Genomic DNA, 19,019 nt, shown 5'->3' with positions numbered 1-19,019 from the left:
GCCTGATCTCATCAATCTAGCGGGAGAGACGGGATAACCTGTCTGAAAGTATAGTGCCACTAGCGCTCCGCCGAAAAACCACTAAAAAAAAAAAAAAAAAAATCACCAAAAATAACTTGGAGCAAAAGACAATCCGCGAAGCTTCGCCAGGGTTGACGCAGTGGGTAAGAGCTTGAAGTAGAACGGGACTCGGAAGGTGGCAGTGGTGGGACCGGCAGGCGTTGAGGAGTCCAGGGAGTGGGCGCTGGGTTAGCCCTCACTTTAAACGCGAAAATTCCAGGAGATAGGATTTTGGGTGACTTGGGCGCCTGCGAGTGGGCGGTGGCGGCGGAATGTGGCGGGAGCGCGGTGAGACGGAGCTGGGGGGGAGGGGAGCTGTAGTTTGAGCGGGACCGGGACGGCTGCGGCCGAGCAGCCGCCGCCCAGCCGACCTGTCAGCAAGACCCCCAGCCCGGGGCTGGGGACAGGGCGCCGCAGCGTCTCCGCAGGGCCGCGACTCCTTGACAGGAGGGGACGCGCGTCCCTCCCCCGTTTCCGAACCGAGCCGCCTTTTCTCGTAGTTTTCCCTGTCCGCTGAAGGCCGTCTTCTAACGAGAAACTTGAGTCGACGGAAAATTCAGGACCCAGAGTCCGGGTGCCTCCGGTGGGTGGTGGCCCATAGTGCCCCCGCCTAGTCCTCGGCACCCAGCCATGCATGTTGTCGTCTTTTGACGCTTAAACGTGAGGTGCCCTAGGAAGGAGTCAGCCCGGGCCGCGCTCCCCCCGCGCGGCGTCCTGGTGCGGTCTTTTTAGAGATGGGTCGGACTGCCGCGCCCCGAGCTCGCGAGCGGGGCTCCGGGCGGTCGGGGCAGGCTTCGGAGGTGGTAGCGGGCTCCTAGCAAAGATGCTGGGACTTTCGCTTCTGGCTCGGATTTTTGTTATTTACTCTCGCGCCGTCGTCCTTCCTCGAGGGGGAGGGGTGTTCGGGGTGAGATGAAAGATGGGGCTGCGAGCTAGCAATTTCCTTCTCCTGACTATTTCCTTCTCTAAGTCGCACTCTTCTTAGAAGACTTTTTCCTTCTCCAGTCCTTGAAACATCCGAAGGGGAAAAAAGCAATCTGTGAAACCATACTGGTATTCTCCGGAAAACTCTTTACCAGGGCAACTTAACGGTAATTTTGCAATCCCCACCTTTTCTTGGGAACTGAGGCGGAGGAGAGAGGGGTTGTTGGTCTTTCCCTTCAGTGTTTTTTTCCCCCCTTATCTATTTGTTTTTATCAACCTCTAGTCGACAGCTCTTAAATAAAGCAAGCCATTGACGGCTTTAACTTAAGGTAATACTTTAGAGATAATAACTTATGTAAAAATTCTATTAGATCTTGAATTCCTTTTTCACAATGAGGCACACTTAGATTAACCCTTTGCTTGTGTGATGTTTTGCGTGTGGGGCGCGCCGCACTGGGTTGCAAATATTCTGGAGATGATTTTTGTAGCAGCTATTCAGTTATTTGCAAAGAGGAATAAAACTTCTTGGGAACCGCAGAATCACTTTAGGACCGCCAGCCTAAAGTTTTCCCCTCTGTAATTAATAGAACGATTGATTTCGTATATTTCAATGAAGATTAGGGACCCGCCCTCACTTAGAACCTTTCCCGATGGGGAGAATAGGATAGAGCAATGTGATGTTTTTCAAACTGTTTAACGGAGCTCCCCAAACACCCGACTTCTTATCCCCTGATTGGCTGAAAGGAAGCGGGACTGGGGGGTTTGAATATTGAATTCTGGATTATAATTCTCGACCTACTGAAAAATTATACTTTTAGTTGGAGAACCATGGAAATAGTTACAAAACGTTAAAATGGGGAATTTAAATAAAAATTGGTGTTTAACATTTTCTTTTCCCACTAAAGGCTTTCGGGTGGCTCTGAAATGTATATGAAAAGTAAAACTGAAGAGGCTATTTTCGCAAAACTGAATTTCTGCTGACAGAAATTGCAAGACATATATTTGCCCCTGTTTTTTATTGGTTAAAAACTGAGTGAAGGATTTAGGTTTTTGTGGTGTTGGGGTTTTTTTTTCTTTTGATAAAAAAGTTTCATCTTAAACTACTTGTAATTGTGGGATGCAGATGACGGGAGAATCGTTTCTTTTATTTTGATGAAAAAACTAATTTTTTTAAAATGCTACATGATCTTTTCCACATTTCCCATAAGAATTGGATATATTTTTAAAACTTTTAACTTCTGTTTTAATATATATATGTTTAGCTAATTCAGCCATTGTAGAAGACTTAAATTTTTAATTTACAAGACATTAATGTTTCTTAAGTTAGATAATACAACAGGTAAGTATGTACAGGTGCGTATGTTATTGCATTCCATTGATAAATTCATTACACAGAAATATATGCAGCAGTGTGGTTGTTTTTATTTGGCTGGTTTTCAGTTGATTTTGTTTAATGTTGCTCGAGGCAGCCATCAACATATTTCTATTTATTACTAAACTTGTCATTCCATTTAATTGCATCTTGATAAGAGTTGGTGTGGTTTTTCAAAGAAAAGCAATAAACTCGCTGATAAACAGTTGTAGATGTTTTTAAAGAGAATTTTAAAAAATTTAACAGACATTTATATAATTTTATGAATAGTAGTTGAAATTTATAGTTTGCATTTTCAAATATGTATTGTTAGAAAATATTAAAATGAAAACATGACAAATCTCTGTAGGACTTTAAATATAATTTACATTAATAAGTGGTGTAGCTGAGTTTACTGATCATACTATTAATAATTGTGATAAATGAATGCATCCATATTCATTACCTTTTTTCAAAGCTGTTTATTTTGGATCATTTCTTGAAAATTTCATAAAAAGAATTAATCATCCTCTATAAAATTGGATTTAATGAAATTGTAGATGTCATTTCTGTTTTAAATATAATTATATCACCCAGGACTGGTAGGTTTTACTTTTTACTGATTTCTTATTTTAATTTTCATTCAAATATTGTGACTGGTAGAGTGTTTTGGGGAGGTTTTAAATTCCATCAGTCTGATTAAGTTTAGCCACTTTTTTTTTTTTTTATGATTTGGTTTATGGGATTTTGTTTGTTTATTTTGAGGATGATGAGTGAAGGATTGTTTTGTTTGATTTTAAAATAAGTGATGGATTCTTTTCTTTAAAATACTTAAAGCTTTAGAACACACTAGTGCCTAACTAAAATTCACAGCCTTCGAAGTATTTTCCCTTCTTGTGATGTTAGATGAGAGGAAGATTTTAGTTTTAGATTTGTGAACATGTACGTATGAGTTCCAACTGGTATGTATTTTTAATGTTTATATGCAGTTATCCCTTTTTTCTATAAAAAGATAGTTCTGTGAGTGTGCTCGGGTGCGTGCTCTATTGTAAGAAATACAAAAATCATTTGTTACCATAGAAAAAAATGATGGAAAATGGTACTGCTGCAATAGCTCATCTTTTTTTCAATACTGGATTTACATACTGTGGGGAGAAGGGAACAAGAAAAGGTACCAGCCTTCCTGTTTCATTTATTTGCCATTTATATACTGTTTTTTAAAAATTCAAGTAAAAGTCTAACTTTAGACTTTTTTTTTTAATGCTGTTAACTTGTCTTCATTGTGTGTTTACAAAATGTAGCCTCAGGTATTTGTATGTAACACTACATGTTTTCTAATCACATTAATATCAGTTTTAATGTTTATCAGGATTGACAAGTAAGGATGAAAATTGTAAAGTAGTTGTAATATTTTGGATCCCTTGTTTCTGTCATGTTTTGTGTATTATGTTTTGTTTTATGAAGTCTTGTGTATATTTTATTTTATTTATTTATTAGTATTTAGTAACTATTCATGATGTCACAAAATACTTCAATCCAAAAATATTGGTCAGTTGATTTTGGTTTACAAAAAGAAAAAAATTCCCCAGAAATATTAGGTATTTCTGATATATGACACATAAGCTTTCACCAATTACATTGTAAATTTGTCTCTAATTTTAAAATAGTACTGACCCAAAATGGCTCTTGCTTTTTTTTTTTTTTTTCTTTTGTTTAATGACATTTAATTCCCACATTGATTTCTTTTTAATCCCTTTTAGGAGAAACAGGTTATTGGTCTAATTATAACTAGAACACACATCTTAGAAAGAATTGTCAAAATATAGATATAGTTTTGTCTCTTTTTTTTTGAGCAAACTTAGGCTTGTGCTTTGCAACAATTTTGGCCGGCCTATAAGTAGAACTAAAACTTAAGACTTTTTAAAATTTTGTGGCCCCAAATCTCATAAGGCCAGAGGAAATCAGTAATAAAATACTACTGTATTTCAAATAAGTATTGAAAGTGAGATTGAGAATTTAATTTTAAGAATAACAGGTAACAGTATTAAATGAATTTTAAAGTGGTTATCTTAATGAAAGTCACAACATTAATTTTAGAATATCATATTACTAATATTTGTGAATATATCACCTGATTGTTTGCTTATATAAATGACTGTGGTAGGATATGGGAAGGGGCTAGGATTTTTTTTTGTTTTGTTTTTCCTGAATTAGAAATGATTTAAAGGCTCTTCCTTTTAGAAAAAGAAGTTTCAAACAATGGCATCAATATATTAAATACATACATACATATTGGAGTTTTATACTTAATTATTTCGTATTGAGTTATGAGAAATTTAATACACTTTTACTTAATCTGTCATTTGACTAAAGAATGTTTGCACTGAAAAGACTTATAGTTGTTTCTAAATATAAATAATAAGCTGTAATAGATTTGAGTTTTACTATTTGAAGGTTTTTTAATAATCACCTTTTTTTTAATCACACATTTGGTTCAAAATTTATCTTTATATCTAAACCTCTTTTGTTCTTTATTTAGTATTTTTTTGTTTCACTACTATTTAAAAACTTATATTACAATGCTTAAAATTTAACATTTAGGTTTTTACTATTTTCCTTCTATAATTTCTAAACTTAAGATACCTTAATTTTTAAGAGTACTCAAATATAGAAAACTATCTCTAATACTATGTACAAATTGCCTCTTACTCATTAAGATTCAGAAAGGTGCAACAAAATGACAAAACTACTTATATACATTGTTACATCTCATTTATACTTGGAAACATTAAAAACTATGTGATCTAGAAGTGGTCCATTTATTATAAATATTTGTTTATTTTTAAAATAAATTCTAAATTTCAATCTGTTAAAACTGTAATGTATTGAAATGTTTGGAAATGTTATTATTCCCTTAGGTTTGACAAAAGACTAAAATTTAACATAATGGCACTTTCAATAATTATTAATACATTTGATGATTTGAGGGAAAAGGTAGTTAACTTTTGTCCCTATGTCTTAGTAATTTTTTAAATTGTGTGGATTTTGAGTTTTAGAAACACAAACTATATTTCTGGTATTTTCCTTAAAAAGTCCCCTTTTACCAGTCCTCCACAGATATCTACATACATAAACTCATTCACACCTCTTTGAAAGTGAATGCCCTAAAGAGAAATGAAAACAGAAACATATTAATCTGACTTGTTTGAAGAGGCTTCAGATGATAAAGCATATCACAGGTGTTTATAATCAAGTTATTTCTGTTTTAAAAATATCATTTTCCTGTTGGGACTTCTTTGAACATTGGCAAGATTGGGATCATTTTGAAAACTTTACCTTTGTGTTCAGGGATCAGTTGTGGAACTGAAGGAAACAAATCTGTTCAACGTTTTCATGCTATAATACATGACATTTTTATTGCAGGTTTTGACCTTTAGGAGAGAACCAATTCTGGAAAACAATCTAACTTCTTTGATTGAATACGCACATAATGCTTTGGAACATGATAGGAGATTAAGGTATAATAACATATTTTAAAAGCATATAATTTTATATATTTGCAATGTAATTGGACTTGTCAAATGGTAACATTGAAACTTTGGGGTAAACTAAAATCAGTAAATAAAGAATTAAAAGAAATTATTGTGTGAAGTGACCCATATTAAGTTGTCTTATTAAAACTCCAGATTTTTTAATATAGATTATATTCTCATGGTATTGTATTAAGATCTAATTCTTTTATTTATTCCCTATATAAGTATATATAATAACTTTTTTCTCGAGAATATTATTACAGTGTGTATAGTAATTAAATATGTAGTAGACTTTTCTTATAAAATGGAGGGTTTAAGTCAAATGAAATTTGGTGTTTGGCTTTTTTAACAGGTAGAGAGGTAGTTTTAGATAAGAGAATTTAAAATTTCCAAGAACTATCCTAATCAAAAGTAGCAATTTGGCTGAAACTGAAAAACTCACTTTCTTAAGCAGAAACTAGTATCTTACTCATAGATACTCTAATTATTAGTTGTTCATATAAAAAGTTGCAACCTCTTTAATAAAATTGTAGAATACCTAAACCTCCAATGACTTTTGTCTTAACCTCCAAAATACTTTATCCCAGAACCATTTTTCTGGCATATTTATTTTCTTTGATTTTTACAGCGTTAGTTGAAAAATTCATATAGTATTTAGCTAATGCAATTTTGTTATCTAAATGGTAACCTGGTATAGTGAAAATGAACTTACTGAACAGTTTTACTAAGTATTACTTGGTTAGTTCTTATATATATATATATATATATATATATATATGTATGTATGTATGTATGTATTTAATGCTATTGGCTAAATAGTTGCTAAAATACAACATACTACAATTTTTCTTTAAATTTTTTCATGTAAAAAGTATTTATACACTTCAGATATAAGAAATCCCAAAAGTTTGTTTTTATAAGAAAAAGGAATTTGGTCTTAGAGTAAGTTAATTATGATTATGATCATAGAACTGCTTCAAATTTAAACAGTGTAAAAATTTTAAAACATTCTCTGAGGTGTTTAAGAATGTTTGAACATTGTAATACTTATCAAAATACCAAAAACTGAAATTTGATTTTTTTGTATTATTAGATGTTAGAAGATTCAGGAATGTGACTATTAACAGAATAAATAAAATGTTACATTTTAATAGAAGTCAGTTTAGAAGTTCTGGTACTTTTATATTGGTGGCATCATACTGTAAAGTGGTTGTTGGAGATAAATAAATAAAAAATAAAGAATGTCTTCATGCCTTTGGTTTTAGAATATTATAAAGAAGCAGTTCATTTTTAATTGGACAAATAGAAATAAAATTTTCCCATCTCACTTAACCAGTGTTTTCCAAGTAGAATTAAGATGAAACTGAAAAATATGTTTATCCGAGTATTTGAAAAAGATACCAGTTTAATTTGTCATTTTCAATCCATTATCTTTGACATGGCTTTAATGAGTTTCAGGAAAAGCAACAGTATATGAGTTTGTATTGTAGATAAAAATATAAATCACAGAGCTGTTCCTAATTTAGAGAATTTGAATTGTGATCTTTAAAAGTGTCAGAACTTATTATTTGGACACAACAATTTAGCATCATCATTATTCTCTCTACGGTTACATACTCTGTCTTATAAACTAATAAGCTTTTTAAACAATTTAATATTAAAAGCATCAATGTAGATATTAACCATTTTATTATATTTGGTTACTTTTCACAGGGTAAGGAACTTTAACCTAATTAGTAGTATGTGTTATTTTAGAAGGCAGATAATAAAAATTGGCTTTTACTTTTATGTGTGATTGAGTCTCTCCTAACCACCCCTTTAAAACTTGGACTGTTGTGATTTGGCAAATCTGATTATCTAATTAAGCTTAGATGTAGTTCATTATGTCAGAATTTGGATGAAGAAATTTATTGTGTTATTTTTTTTCAGTGATAGATTTGTATCTCATTTGTACAATATTTATTTAAATTTTTGGTTAAATGCCTAAGGAATTTAAATAAAATTCACTTTCAATAAAAATTCTTCATTGTAAAATACAGTTATACTGTCACTCTTTCTGTCTTACTGAAAAAGTTTTTTTAGAATATTTGAATAAACTAAATGTAATTTAACATATCTACAGATGAAGGAACTTGGAATTATTCATTATTTGTGATGTATAAATATAAAATATTTTAAGCAATTTGTCAATTATGATATTTTTCTTTGATAAAGGTTTTAGAATGTTGCTGAGGATTTGTGAAATAATAGATATAATTACCTTTTTAGTTTAAAATTTTTTTAATGCTTATTGAACCAATTTTCTATGTATTTTTGTGTGTTTTTGATCAGCATTTTTCAAAAGGAAACATTTAATTAATGTGAGGGTTTTAAATTTTTATTCAATATCATTTTGAGGTAGAATTTCTGTTCTCATCACTACAAACCACATTTTAAAAATTACATTAGCATATTATTAAAGTTGGTTTTACTTTCTTATTTTTGTGGTTAGAATCACTTGGAGGAAAAACTTGCAGTATCTTTCAGATGCGATTTCTGAAAATAACTCATTTCCATTTTTAAATAAATTTTAAGAAACTCTTTAGTTTTTGTTAGTTTTTTCTGTTGACAACTTTTCATACTAAATAAATATATGCAGTTTTCTTGTTAGACTGTCATCTTCAGAAATATTTATTTTTACCATTAACAATATTTCTTACTGAGCCAAGCAGAAAAAAATACTTTTCAATTGTGATAAAAATGAAAGATTGAAGTTGGCTGTTTTTTTACAAAATATCTGAATTTAAAACATTGCTGTTCATACTTTTTTATTATTTAAATTTTCAAGCCAATTCTGTATAGATTGGTTTGTTTTACAATATTAATTGTCCAGATTTTTTTGACTTTATATTTTTCTGAATTAAAAATCGCTTACGGTACTAAAAGATGACTCTCATTTAAACTTATATAGGTCTATAAGTAGCATATTGTATTTAAAGGTACTTTAACAGAATAAATATTTCTATTTCTGTTTTTCATTATTTGCTGCTATGTACTTACCAAGTTTTTAGTTCTATATTACCCATTTAAAGTAGGTAGATTGCTTGTGGAAAATTTTTTTTTAATTGTTATAAATTTTGTTAAATCTTTATGGCTAAACTTATTCTTTGCAAATAGTGTCTAAAGTCAAACATACAGTGGTGATTAGATACGTGGTACCTAGAAGGGAGCTAGCGGCATTTTATAAGCAAAATATAATTTCATTTCTTGATTGAAGTTTGAACACTATTTCCTAGGGAATAGTTAGGGAAGGTACTCTCTTTATGCATTCACCCTGACAAATGGCTAAAAACTCCTAAGAATTTGTTAATTGAGCGGTTAAATCTAAACTAAGGAGCTGAATATTATTATTTATTTTTTCCTTAGATATTATAAATTCTCTTTCTAACCAAAATATGAATTTTGTTTTTTCTTCACTTTCTATCTCTTTTTAAGGAAAAAAATATATTTCTTAAAAAACAGTTTGTCTAGTGCTATAAGCAAACTTGGTAAGTAGGTTTAGCCTGAACCAGTTTTTTTTTTTTTTCCTCTGTATTAGTTGTATGCAATTTTGTCAACTTGCTGCTTAAGCAGCAGAAGCAGCAATAGTGAACAAACAAGTATTACTACCACATCCCTTGTTCTTGTCCGTTCCAGCTGGGAGCAAGGGCTAGGAGATTGCTGCTGCCTGTCAGCTGTTCTACAGAATAGCATCAATATGCAGAAATGATCGTCAAAGAAGCCTGCACCCATCATTTTTTACAGGCCAGGTGGAAGGGCACAACTGTCTCTGTACCCATATATAATTTGTAGAATATATTCTTTGACAGAAAGATATTTTCTTCCCAATGCCTTATAAAGAGAAGATGCTATAGTTCTTAGGCTATTATATTTTACTATTTACTGTGTGGGTTTAGTTCATTTTGTTTTAATTTGGATAATTTCATTTGTATAGAATGGAATACTGACTTCCAGAAGTATATATAGTATGTTTCATGGTTTTCACTTTTAAACTGATATACTGGAAAAAATAATAATTAGTTACTGATACCACAAGTTAGGATAAAGAAAAGGAAAGTTGACTATGGCACACAAGAGTGTATCTTTCACTTTGGGGCCATATTCTAAGCCTGTATTGTCTTTGTTTTACTCTAAACAAGGTTAAATTCTTATTGATTTTGCTATAATTTTAAGAAATCCTATATTACTTAATGTTGTAAATAACTAGATACAAGGCAGACCACAGGTGAAAACTTGTCTCTTTTTTTCTCATTATTAAATTATTCTATTTCTGTTACAAGGTTTGCTATGTCTCATTATTACAATAATGTCATGCCATATTCTAAATCTTTTTTATTAAATCTAAATTTAATTTCAAATAATATAAAAAGGTGTTCTCAATTTTACAATTTGAATTTGTACAAAGTCAAACCTTCCTTAACCTAAATATTAAAATATTTTTTCCTTTTTTATATCTAAATGGTTCCAAAAGATTATAGTTGCAAGAAAATAAATATTGGACTTCTATTAAGGTTCTGATTTCACTTGTAAAATTGTTGCTAGGAAACTACAGGTAACTTTTTGTCTTAGTGTAAAAGCCTAATGTCCCAATTTGAAGCCTGCCATGTGCAATAGAATTATTTTTTAAAAGTAACCATAATTTCTTCCTGGTCATCTTCATTAAAATCATTCCTGATCAGGGGCTGGGGCTAGGGCTAGGGCTCAGCGGTAGAGCGCTTGACTAACATGTGCGAGGCGCTGGGTTCAAGCCTCAGCACCACATAACAATAAATAAAATAAAGGTTGTTTTTTTTTAAAAAAATCATTCCTGATCATACCCACTCTTAATGTTTTCTTTTGCCAATAATAGTAAACTCAGAATATTATTTCTCTGGTATTAGTACCAAAAAACTTCTGTCAGGATGTGCTTATTTAACTGAAATAATTAATGAGATCACAGTCTATTCTGGCACTGTGAAGTCAAGCATATTCAACCATAAATTGAGATTTTCTTTTTTTTCCCCCCCCTGAGTTAGTGCTAGAGTAGCTTTTTAAAAATATGTCTATGTAACAGAGAACATATTAGTTACTATTGCCTACTTTTCACCAAAAAGTGAGTTATGTAATCCTTTATTTTGAAATACACCCTTTTTTCCCCCATTAGTTATAACTTAATGTGTGTGGACCACCTGTATCAGAATAACTTGAAATAAAGCATTTTTCCAGACCTGCTATATCAGAACCTCTGGCAGAAGGGCTCAGGAATTTGTGGGTTTTACAAGCTTAAAGAGAGCTTTTTCTTCTTTTTAGGAGTATTACGTGAGAAACACTTCCCGAAATGAAAGGGGGAGGACTATCCACATCAATAAACCATTTACTTCTCTTGCATTTTTTCCTCTTTGGTCATTTTGGATCTGACTAAACTCAGTATTTAATTAATAATCATTTTTGTAACAATAGTATTGGTATTTCCTCAATCATGAGGAAAAACGAATTATCCGAGCTTTATTTTTTTGCAAGTGCCTCTGGCCAAATTTTAGTCTATTATATTTGTTTGGAATTTTTAGTATTCTTATGTAAGATATATATTAGATGAAGGAATTGATCACATAAGAATTTTTTAATATTCATATAGATAGTAGCTGTTTTTCTTAAATGTACTGTCAAATGTTGTAAATATATGAAAAGGAGAACTTTTCATATGCTATTGTGGAAGAATTTAATTATATCCTATAGTAAAGTTTAAAATACAGTAGACTTGGGCTGGGGATGTGGCTCAAGCGGTAGCGCGCTCGCCTGCCATGCGTGAGGCCCGGGTTCGATCCTCAGCACCACATATAGACAAAGATCTTGTGTCCGCCAAACACTAAAAAATAAATATTAAAATTCTCTCTCTCCTCTCTCTCACTCTTTAAAAAAAAAAAAATACAGTAGACTTGAACTCAATACGTTTCTAGATGCTCTAGATAAACTCAGACATGGAAAAAGAATCTTATTTATGTTTTATAGGAAAAAAATTTTTGAAACCAGTAAAAATACTAAGCAACAAGAGAATGGTAAATTATGACACAGTCTCATGGTGAACTATATAGCTATTAAAATGAGAGCTATGTGTATCATCACGGATAACCTTCTTACACAAACAAAAACTACTTTATGGAGAAGTTATATTCGATATAACATTATTGATTGGTGCTAACCAATAAAAGATCAGACGTCCATATGACACCATGTATATAAGCTTTTAAGGAGCAGAATTTGTAGTAATAGTACAAAAACATGCATAGGAGATTCATCAAAATTAAGTTGGGCCAGACATGGTGGTGCACACCTGTAATCCCAGCAGTTTTCAAGTTCAAAGCCAGCCTCAGCAAAGACGAGGTGCTAACCAACTCAGTGAGACCCTGTTGCTAAATAAAATACAAAATAGGGCTTGTGATATGGCTCAGTGGTAGAGGGCCCTTGAGTTCAATCCCCAGTACAAAAAAAAAAAAATCAAGTAGGGGTTACATCTTAGGAAACAATGGCAAGTAAAGACACCATGGAAACAATTTCTTATCATTACCCTTTCATTTACTCTTTGATCTAGGCAATTTCACAACTGTATTTTCTTTAGTTTTGCCCATAGCATCATAATATATTTTCAATTTCCAGCTTACTTAAATAGAGTATAAATACAAAACTGGAAAGTTTTGTATTTATACTCTATTTATATATTACATAACAATATAATTCTTGAATTGGCAATATATAGACTGTAGATTTTGCAAATGTGTGTGTGAAATCTCAGGATATGATCGTGCATTAACTTAAAATACCTGCAATTATATGACGTCCTCCAGAAGCTCATCATGCTCTAAGTTAGACTTTGACTTTTAAACTTCTAAAAGGTAAAGTAATAGAAAAGCAAATTTTAAAAACTAATTACAGTGCATGGGATTGAAATAGAGAAATGTTGCTGCTGGGTATTTATAATCTGATTTTTCTCTGATATAAGAAGATCAGAAAACAATGACTGTTAACCTCAGTTAAGTGTTGAGAAAACAATGACTGTCAACAATGTCAGTTAAATGTTCTAATTTCTGTGATCAAATTTTTAAAGTTTACTCTTATTTTTTCCCTAGGTTTAATAATGACAAAATGAAGACCACAATAAAAAAGCCCCCTGCTAGCCCAGGAATTCTTACTTTGTGAGTATTAATTCTGAGCCCATGTACCATTGCTATAAAAGTTAGTTTGATATCATATTTAGGTTTGTTTCTGATCCTTTTTTTCTATTCATCCTAGAATGTTTACTTTTTACTCTCCCCCTTAGTCCTCTACACATTAAGGTTTGATGTTAGTTTAATATAATTTGGAGCAAGGATAATGCTGTTGCCTTGGGTAAGTTTTCTGTCATGTCTGAGAGTCACAATTAAAATCTTTTCCCTTCAAAGGAATTTATAAATAAGTAATGTTTGTTTTTTTAATAACTTTATTTTATATATTTATTTTTATGTGGTGCTGAGGATCAACCCCCAGTGCCTCACATGTGCTAGGCAAGTGCTATACCACTGAGTCACAATCCCAGCCTTAAATAGTGGTTTTTTTAATTGTCATTATCCAGGTTTATTGATCTTATGATTTTATAAATTGAGAGAATAGCCTCTTCACTTGAAATTTTTTTAAATTTGTTCTTACATTGCATTCAATTATGCTTGAGACTTTTTTGTTAGGAGCTTTACATTTTGCTATTAAAACTTCAGGAAGGAGTAAACACCAGAAGGCAGTCCCTTTTTCTTCCTTTCATATATGCATTTGCACTCCTCTTTCTTAGAATAAGAAACATTTTTCTCCTGATTCATTTAATTTTTGAGAATTTATAAATTTTATAATTCTAACAGGCTAGCTAAAATCATATATCTAGAAAAACTCATAGATCAAAGTCATGTTAAATACACAGATGCTTACTTCCTAAAAGTATTTCATACCCTAAAATGAGTTACCAAAAAGATTCATTTCTATCCAATCCTTGAGCTAACCCTATCTCTAAAGAAATCTTAAACTGTTTCTGTTCTTGTTTCTGACAGTGTTGAGACATGGCCTTTTTAAATGAAAACTAGTACTTCAGATGCTTCCCTTACATTATCTCACACATTGCATTGGTAGCTCAGATCACATGTTTGTTGGTAGGTGTAACCTTTTGGTCATAAAAGATTGGCCATTCTACTCATAAGTATTGAGAGTTCTTGGGGGAGGAAGGGTCCTTTAAATATGAAAATAGTTAATAATGGGCTAGTTTGCAAAGGTAGCCAAATGCCATAGGTCATTTTCTAATTTTTTTTCCCTTCATATTTTTATCTCTGGAAAATTAGAATGGAAATATTCACAAATCCCTAAAGAATTCTGTGTAAGCCAGGTTTGGGTTCATTAATTGGTCCCTTAGAAGCCAGTATAGCCTTTCTTCAACTTACCTCTTAGAAAAAGAAATATTTTTCATTGATACTGCGCTTATACTGTAGACTGGAGAAGAGTTCACTTTTCAAAAAGAGAGAAGCTGGATACAGTGGCACACACCTGTAATTCTAACAACTCATGAGTCTAAGGCAGGAGGATCACAAATTCAAGGCTAGACTTAGCAACTTAGCAAGATCCTCAACAATTTAGCAAAACCCTGTCTCAAAAAATGAAAGTACTGCAAATATAGCTGTTGCAAAGCACCTGAATTCAATTTCCAGAATAAAAAAGAAAGAGGTATCATTTATCTTCCTGACTGACTTATAAGCACAGATGTCATATACTTTTTAAAAATATATTTTTTTAGTTATAAATGCACATAATATCTTTATTTTATTTATTCTTATGTGGTGCTGAGGATCAAACCCAGTGCCTCACACATGCAAGGCAAGCACTCTACCACTGAGCCACAAACCCAGCCCCCAGATGTCACTTTTTAACCCCATTTCATCTCCTTTATAAATTTCTAAGCAAACAGCCTGATTTGGCTCTTCTCCAGCATTTTTAATATGTCATTTGCAATATTCATCATTGGAATGCTTTCTCTTGGTGTTCTAGGTAGTATTCCTGGAATTCCACTAAATCATAGATTCTAAAATGATAATTTTCCAATTAAATAATATCCAGAAAAATAGGTCTATAATGATCATATGTTAAGTGTGTTTGTCCCCATTTCTCTTTTAGTGTTTATTTTAATGGCATAGTTGCTTTTAGAGAGTGATTTTTTTTTAAATTTATTTTTTAGTTGTAGTTAGAAACAATACCTTTATTTATTTATTTTTTATATGATACTGAGGATCAAACTCAGTGCCACGCACGTGCTAGGTGAGCGTTCTACCACTAAGCCACAACCCCAGCCCTAGAGAGTGATATTTATAAATGAATGATTTTTATTTATTTGTGAAATTTGTGCCCAAAAAATGTGGCATAGTAGCATTCATATATTAAATACTGTCATAATTAAATAGTGATAATATATTGAATTCATTTTTTCCAAATTAAGTAAAGAGATGGTATATTTTTCAAGTTTGATTTTGGATGAAAGATTTAAAATTTTGATGGCTAACAAAAAACTCAGAAATAGTTTTACCTTTTCTTTTTCTTCACTTTTTCCATTTTGAACTATTTTTATTCTTTATATTGCATTTTTGGATACATAAATCTTAAAAATTGAAAAAAAGATCTTAAAGACTGTCATAAATAGGGAAACTGGAGATAAAGCAGAAAATCCACCAATCCACCATTCAATGTCATCATTGTTGGTAGTCCTATAAAGTACTAAGGATAAAGAAAAAGTACTTCCTAATTCAGGAGACATTAAATGTGCCTGTTCTCAAAAGGTATCTTGGTAAAAAGTGACAACTATTTCCCATGTAGGAAAATAGATAAGGTTTAGAAATGTTATCAAGTTAGCAATAAAACATTAACATGTCATTAAAGCAGTCTAGAAAATAGTATCAATGGTTGAATTATATGTAGTATAAATGTAATAAGACTGACTGGAAGTACTGAAAAAAAAATCAGAATGTTTTTATCAGTGGGGCAGTAAGTAATTGATGGTAGGGTAAGTGATATAAAATCTGTTTTTCTTTCAATACAAATTTAATATAATTATCATGTACTAGACAACTGGAAATCTGTTTTTTAAAATATTTATTTTTTTAGTTGTAGTTGGACACAATATCTTTATTTATTTATTATTATGTGATGTTGAAGATTGAACCCAGGGCCTCGCATGTGCTAGGCCAGCACTCTACTGCTGAGCCATAATCCCAGTCCCTGGAAATCTATTTTTAATTCATTTGTGTAGGAAATTTAGTCTTATGTAAATCACTGTCTGCATCTCTCATGAGGAAATTTAATCATCGTGAATAATTTTTGTTTTAAGTGGGAATGTTTTCTGGGATAAAGGTATGTGCCAAAAAGGAAAAAATAAATTGCTTATTTGGCAGTTAGATTGGTGGTGAAGAGTGTTCACAAGGATACCAGCTAATATCAGCATTTGGTAAAGAGGATGTCACATAAACCTGATAAGATTAATTACTTTTAATTTAGTAAATACATACAGGTCCTTAAAGTTAAATATTGTTCTCTAATTTATGAACATAGGAAAAGTTTACAGTATGCCCTGTTTCTCATTGTTCTAATAACTGCTATTTTTAGGAATTAGTGCTTAATCAAATATCATGTGTTCTTTGTCCTCAAAACCTTATACGTTTGACATGTATATGTTTAGCAGAATGATTGATTTAAATCTGAGCTTTTTGGTTTAAATCATAGCTATATTTCTGCTTTAAGCAAAATCAGAGCCTTAAAATTTTGATTTTAGTGTAAAAATGATGAACTCTTTGTTTTCCCACCGTGAATAATTTCTCAGTTTCTATATGAATTCAAAGAAAAGTAATAGGGAATTTCTTATTTATGAAGTTATTTTGGATGTTTTCTTAGGAAAACTAAACAAGGCAGAATTTTATACCATAGACCTGATTTAAATAGAAACTTACATATGCAAATATAATAAACTCTAGTGAATAGGGATTTCAAGCTTTGTGCATACATACAGTAAGTCACCTGGACATTTGATGTAAACTTGCCCTTACCTACTATTCTGAAACTTGAGTTTTTAAATTTATCTCCATGTAAAAAAAAGAAATAAATTGATCAAGGAATTTAAATATATATTCATATTTTAGAGGCCTGACTTGGCCTAAATTATCAGTTTCACTCTTCCTTTTATCTTCAGCAAATAAATTTATGCTTATTTTGGTTATTAAAACAAGTTTCTTTCTTTTTTTATTATTAGTTGTTCGAAACATTACATAGCTCTTGACATATCATATTAAAACAAGTTTCATTAAAATATCTTCTATGATAGTGAGATTATTTGTAGTTAGTTAATGAAAATGAAGTTTTGAAATATTTAATAGTATTTACTACAAAGAATGCCATGATTTTCCAGTGACTAGTCAAATTACCACTAGTCAAATTTTAGAACCTACATTTAAAAGTTTAGGAGAACATTAATATCAAAGAATATCTGGATTTCAATTTATTAATTTTTTTTCTCCAGTTTTTCATATCCTTAGGCTGGCTATTCAAGTTGATTCTTTATGCCACTGGTATTTGGTGCCTCCCTATTTAGAATTTTAAATTGGCAGTTTACCCTGCAAATCTTTAATAGGACAACTTAATAAAGTTCTTATGATGTAGAAATGTTACCCAAAGACCCAAATGTTAAATGAAGAATTGATGGCAAGCCTGTGGCACTGTTGGGAAATGATTGAACCTTTAAGAGGTGGGCCTATTAGAGAAAGTTGTGTTATTGGGGGCATGCCCTTCAAGAGAATATTGCAACCCTGATGCCTTCCTGTCTCCCTGAGTGCTTCTTGGCCACTATGAGGTGAACAGGCTTCTTCTTCCACATGTTCCCCCATGATATACTGTGCCGCTGTAGAGCCAACAGACCATGGATGGAAACCATTAAAAAAAATTTTTTTTTTTCCTTTAAGTGTTAGGTATTTTATCATGGTAACAGAAAGCTAAATAACGCAAAAATAAACTGAAATTTTCTGAAAGTCAAATTTTTTGTGTGGTGCTGGGGATCGAACCCAGGGCCTTGTGCATACAAGGCAAGCACTCTACCAACTGAGCTGTATCTCCAACCCCTTACAGTCAATTTTACTCTAAATAGATCTTTACTTATTTTTAGCCATGAAATATTAAGAAAGCCATTATCTTTTATTTTTATATTTATTAATTTTTTTTTTAGTTGTCAATGGCCTTTGCTTTTTATTTATTTATATGTGGTGCTGAGGATGAAACTCAGGTCTCACACATGCTAAGCAAGTACTCCACCACTGAGCTACAACCCAGGCCTATAAATACACTTTAATATTATTGATTTTATTTATGCTGATGATAATTGATAGAAAATAAAATTATCATAACAGGGCAGGTTTCACCTTAGTGTAGGACTTCATTCTTTGATCCCAGATAAATCTTCTAAAAATAGTTTTTATATCTTTTCTCTAGCCTGAACATAACCACCAGTTCCTTCCACTGGTTCTCATAAGCGTCAATTTTAGATCATATGTATCCTGTATATTCCACTTAAGTTGGCTGCATTTTGTGTTATTCCTTTTAAAATATTGTTTATAAAACCAGATCCAATATATTCCGTTTGGCCAAAGTACAAAGTATGGTGCATTTCTTTTGAATCAGGTGCTTCGGTAACACAACCTGATTGCACTGGTTTTTCTTTATCATTAACTTTGTTGCTTCATGTTGAACTGCTGCAGTCCACTAAAACACTTAAGTTTGTCAGAAATTTCAAATCATACTATAAAATCTAGATTTGGCAGACATTTAATAAACACATCTATTCACTACTAGATATGCTTCTGTAAGTTTGTGATTGATTAAACAATCTAAATGACAGAGTTATGAAGTAGACATTAGTTGCCCCAGTTTTCAGAAGAGGAACCAGAAGGTTTATATATTGAAATAACTTAACCAAGATAGGAATTCACAAGGGTGAATTCCATCATATGTCTTTTGGCTTGAGATTCACTGTTCTGTCATTGCTGCCTCAATAAACTATGTCTGTTGCTTATTATATTGATAATAAGTTTTAAAAT

The 19,019-nt window shown here is 31.8% G+C and overlaps 1 long non-coding RNA gene across 5 annotated transcripts in view; it reads left to right on the top strand.

The window, feature by feature from the left end:
• The window catches only part of LOC143411601 (uncharacterized), a 119,183-nt gene that overhangs the window by 38,487 nt on the left and 61,677 nt on the right, over nucleotides 1–19,019 (top strand). For 3 of the 5 annotated variants that reach the window (XR_013092877.1, XR_013092873.1, XR_013092872.1), the window contains exons 2-3: nucleotides 5,759–5,853; nucleotides 13,011–13,076. This is a non-coding gene — a long non-coding RNA (uncharacterized LOC143411601). Of the gene's footprint in view, nucleotides 1–2; nucleotides 165–5,758; nucleotides 5,854–13,010; nucleotides 13,077–19,019 lie in introns of those variants that run through there. The other 2 variants (XR_013092874.1, XR_013092876.1) reach the window with 2 other exon arrangements.

The sequence above is a fragment of the Callospermophilus lateralis genome, chromosome 12 (assembly GCF_048772815.1).
Source record: "Callospermophilus lateralis isolate mCalLat2 chromosome 12, mCalLat2.hap1, whole genome shotgun sequence".
Lineage (NCBI taxonomy): Eukaryota > Metazoa > Chordata > Mammalia > Rodentia > Sciuridae > Callospermophilus > Callospermophilus lateralis.
Note: the sequence above shows the minus strand (reverse complement) of the source record. Positions and strands in the feature narration are given on the sequence as shown.